Source organism: Dendrobium catenatum, unplaced genomic scaffold (assembly GCF_001605985.2).
Source record: "Dendrobium catenatum unplaced genomic scaffold, ASM160598v2 fragScaff_scaffold_1220, whole genome shotgun sequence".
NCBI lineage: Eukaryota > Viridiplantae > Streptophyta > Magnoliopsida > Asparagales > Orchidaceae > Dendrobium > Dendrobium catenatum.
In genome coordinates, this window is record NW_021319682.1 from 13,097,903 (window position 1) to 13,103,462 (window position 5,560).

The following is a 5,560-nucleotide window of genomic DNA, read 5'->3' on the forward strand; positions in this document are numbered from 1 at the left end:
CCTCGGGACTCCGACGCGGACATTGCGACCTGGCCTCGGGATGCAAGTTCGCAACCCGATGTGACGTGTCCGGGTAGGCGGGCGTCGGGCAGGCGGGGCAGCCAGGAAGCGGGCAAGGTCATTCTAGGCAGGGGTTTGTGTGCATTCCGGGTCATTTCGGGTTATTCTTGGGTTCCCGGGTCAACCCGAACCTGACTCGATTTTTCAAACGGGTCGGTTTTCAGGACCCGAACTCGATCCGCTTCTGGTTCGGGTCAACCCAAACCCGAAATTTTTTGGTCGGGTTTTCGGGTCGGGTCCAATATTGACATGTCCATGTGGCCAAAGCGCCTTCAAAGAGAGATAAATCAATAGGGTAGAGGTATTGTTTGGTTTCTCCTTAAGAGGGGTTTTTTTTTTTTTTACTTTTCATTCTTTTTCAAAAAATTGTATTTTCAAAATGTTTCATATTTATTTTTTCCTTTATTTTTATAACTTTGACTCTCCCCTCTTCAAATATAGATGCTCTCTTATTGAAATTTCAATTCTTTATCTTAAGAGAGGCTCTCTACAACCTTTATAATTCTCCATTCACTAGCTCCAATAAAACATTATTCTTAATAGGTGATACGTATCCACATAACACATTGTATGTTCTAGCACTCCTTCAAGTGTAACAATTTATTCTTTATCAACAAAGGTATGATATGAATTCACTTTTCTTTATTAATTTTTTTATAGATTCTAGCGAGTTTTTGAAAATCTGCCCCAGTCCTGCAGTTAATCGATCGAACTGTAAGTTTGAAACGGTAATTATTGATTCATTGCAAAACCAATTTTGGGAATGAATTGGACTAACTGGCATATTGTTTCATGGTTCAACCGTTTGAATCGGTCGGTCCTGTCCAATTTTAAAACATTGGATTTTGGTTCCATCTCTCAAAAGAGGCTAAAAAATGTCAATTTATGTGATACATAATTATTCATTTGCATACTTTAGTAAATACTATCCCAGATTGATGGTGCATATCCCTCTTACACGCTCTAATATTTTTTCTATTAGGAGCATTTAATCACTGTATTAATAAGTTGTGAGTGGCATTCAAGATTTTCAATCTCTACGATAAAATTTTGGTCTTCCTTTTAAAGGAGAGTTGATTGTTTTCATTTTGGGAGATTATGATAAATAAATAAATAAAAAAATCATCATATTTTGAAGCTCCAATTTTCTCCCACTGAGGAGAAAATTATTATAAAAAAAATTTATAGTGATAATTCAAAATAGCACTCATTGGAGGGTGGTGTGGAGGAGTTTGGATATGTATCTTATGTTGAATTATATATATAAATCCAATAGTTATGTATATGGATTTGAAATATATGACTACTTGTATCTTTTGGAGCTTAGGGCATCTCCAATCGAACGCTAAATGAGTGTATGGAGTCGTTCCGTCGCTCCAACCGAACGCGAAAATTTTCGCCATTTAATCGCAGGTGAACATTAATGCGACGCCAATATTGGCGTCGTACTGTTCACTCACGCCATTTTTTGCTCTCAACCGGAAAAACGCGCGAAAGGAGAGCGATCGTTACCTTCTCAAAAACACCTAAAATGGCGTTCGATTGGAGCATCACCGCACCATTTTGGAGTTTTGCGTTACTTTGCCGTGAAAAATGAAGTTTTCGGTTAGAGGTCGTTGACCTTATGCCTTTTGAAATGAGCCTAGTCGAGCTCGAGTCACTCCTAGTTTGAGCTCGAGCTCGAGCTTTATTCTAAGAGTTTGAGCTGGTTTACCAACCAACTCATTTAATATGAAAGAGAGAGAAAATAATTATGATTTAAGAAAACATTATAGTAAAATGATTAGAATAATTAAAAATGAAAAAAACAATAATAAAGAATAACTTAATATAAGAAAGTGAGATATAATCCAAAAAATATATACATTATGGATTCAAATAAATATATGATAATATGAAATTTTTAATCATTCATTTCATAATTAAAATTAAATAGAAATTATTAACATACATTATGAAACTGAATAGAAATAGATTATTTCCACTGTGTGCATTAACATAACATAATAATATGCTATTATTTTACTTCATTTGGCCGTCATCCACATTAACATAAAAATTAATAATCTATAATTATTATTTACTTAATTTCTTAATTTATTTAAATTTAATAATTTTTAATTTGGATTGATTTGACTTCAAATTTACTATTATTGTAACTAAGATCCTACATAATAGATTAATTATGAGTAATTTAAGAATCATAATCAAATTGATGTGTAATATTATCAAACTATACTTCATTTGGGATAGCTTTTTTGCTGCTTTCTAAAGCAATTTTTTAGTACAAATTTTCTAGTTCAAAATTTTTTTTCTGCTTAAAAATTGTTTTAGAAAGTAGTAAGAAAGTTCTCTCAAACAAAATCTAAGGCTTCATTTGGGAGGACTTTCTTAATGCTTTTTAAACCTTCTGTAGAGAAAGTAATTTCTTAATATTGTTGTAAAAATCAGTTTACTAGTATAAATTTTTTTTAAAAGCAACGAGAAAGCATTGGCCGAACAGAAATAGTGACTGCGGTTTGAAAATCAAAGTAGAAAGAAAATTGTTCGGTTTCGTTTGGAACGGCTTTTATACTTTTTTTAAACCAGATATCTTGTATAAAAATTTATAATTCAAAAGATTTTGTACTAAAAAACTAGTTTATATAAAAGCAGTTAGAAAGATGCCCTAAATGATACTAAGGCTTCTTCATCTTATGTAGCTTTATTTGAGATAGCTTTTAATTTTTTTCTAAAGCAGTTTTTTTAGTAAAGAAATTTGTTGAGTGAGAAATTTTTATACGAAAAAGCTGCTTTATAAAGTGACAAGAAAGTTGTCCCGAATAAAGTCTCTTTGTTTGGGACAAAATTCTTATTGCTTTCTAATATATAATTTTTTAAAAAATTTAAAACTTTTATACTAAAAAAATATTATAGAAAATAATACGAAAGTTGTCCGAACAAACCCTAAATTAATACATTGAAAGGTTGTTTATGATTATTTGGAAATTTCTGCACATCCCAAGTAAAATGCTTATTGCCTGTCCTACTGGAATTTTTATTGCGTCCTCCCACCTGACGTAGAGATACGTCCTCCCAGAGCTAAATTCACGCTAAAAAATGAGAAATACCGAGCAAATACCGAGCAATATCAAACATCGGTTAGAGGTCGTTGACCTTATGCCTTTTGAAATGAGCCTAGTCGAGCTCGAGTCACTCCTAGTTTGAGCTCGAGCTCGAGCTTTATTCTAAGAGTTTGAGCTGGTTTACCAACCAACTCATTTAATATGAAAGAGAGAGAAAATAATTATGATTTAAGAAAACATTATAGTAAAATGATTAGAATAATTAAAAATGAAAAAAACAATAATAAAGAATAACTTAATATAAGAAAGTGAGATATAATCCAAAAAATATATACATTATGGATTCAAATAAATATATGATAATATGAAATTTTTAATCATTCATTTCATAATTAAAATTAAATAGAAATTATTAACATACATTATGAAACTGAATAGAAATAGATTATTTCCACTGTGTGCATTAACATAACATAATAATATGCTATTATTTTACTTCATTTGGCCGTCATCCACATTAACATAAAAATTAATAATCTATAATTATTATTTACTTAATTTCTTAATTTATTTAAATTTAATAATTTTTAATTTGGATTGATTTGACTTCAAATTTACTATTATTGTAACTAAGATCATACAATAGATTAATTATGAGTATTTTAAGAATCATAATCAAATTGATGTGTAATATTATCAAACTATACTTCATTTGGGATAGCTTTTTTGCTGTTTTCTAAAGCAATTTTTTAGTACAAAATTTCTAGTTCAAAAATTTTTTTTTTCTGCTTAAAAATTGTTTTAGAAAGTTGTCTCAAACAAAATCTAAGGCTTCATTTGGGAGGACTTTCTTAATGCTTCTTAAACCTTCTATAGAGAAAGTAATTTCTTAATACTGTTGTAAAAATCAGTTTACTAGTATAAATTTTTTTTAAAAGCAACGAAAAAGCATTGGTCGAACAGAAATAGTGACTTCGGTTTGAAAATCAAAGTAGAAAGAAAATTGTTTGTCTTTATTTGGAAGGGCTTTTATACTTTTTTTAAAGCAGATTTCTTGTATACAAATTTATAATTCAAAAGATTTTGTACTAAAAAACTAGTTTAGACACAGCTCACCTTGGTCTGTTGGTTGAGAGCTTATGCTTCCAACAAAGAGGTCTTGGGTTCGAGTCTTTGTGTATGCGTTGTGTGTGCAGGTTTGCCTTAAATGGCCTAAATGTCCCAAAAAAAAAAAAAACTAGTTTAGAAAGTCGTTACAAAGATGCCCTAAATGATACTAAGGCTTCTTCGTATTAGGTAGCTTTATTTGAGATAGCTTGTAATTTTTTTCTAAATCAATTTTTTAGTATAAAATTTGTTGAGTGAGAAATTTTTATACGAAAAAGCTGCTTTATAAAGTGACAAGAAAGTTGTCCCAAACAAACCCTAAATTAATACTAAAAAAATATTTTAGAAAATAATGCGAAAGTTGTCCCAAACAAACCCTAAATTAATACATTGAAAGGTGTTTTATGATTATTTGGAAATTTCTGCACACCCCCCAAGTAAAATGCTTATTGCCTGTCCTACTGTTACACTTTTTTATTTGTATGTTTCGTGGTATTCATTAATACGACTATTTGGGCCTCATAAACCTTACTTTAGCTTGGATTTAGTTTTGGACCGTTAAACAATTTGTCTAGGTTCGTGAGCTTCATAGACGTTCTTGGGCCCAACAGCCCAACAGTAGCCACATTTTCTGAACAACCGGCTCAAATATTATTACATTTGAATAGATCAGAATAAGTACAAAGCTGCGAAGTCACGTGACTTTATGTACGCCTCACGGGCGGGTGTACGGTAGGGCACGGGCCCGCACCTCCATTTGGCCCGACTTAAAACAGGCATATAAAAAAATAATTTATTTTATATGAACCCCTAAGTTTATCAATTATATGACTAACAATAATAATAATAATGTAAGAAGACAGAGAGAGAGAGAGTAGGGGGTAATATTATATGTAGCTTTTCATTAAAAAAGTTTAATTGATCTTATTTTAACTTTGACTTTTTATTTATTATTATAATAATAATTAATAATAAAGCAACTATCAATATCATATTAATTAATTATAAAAAACAAAATGATTTCTTATTAACTTTCCTGGTTAGTTAAAATAAGATAATGATTTTCTAATAAAATAATAAAAAATATTCATTCATTTTTTAATAAGAATTAATATTGCTAACCGTTTAATAAAAATGACTATTCCTTGTGTTTTAAAAATAAGATTATCAATATTAACAATGCCATTATTATTAAAAATAATAATAATAATTAGAATATTTTAAAAAATTATTGTTATTTTTATCATTTGAAGTATTAATAAAAAAAAATACTATTCCTAACAGTGTTGAATCCAACTTGCTGCAGAGAGGAAGATCACTTCCTCTTC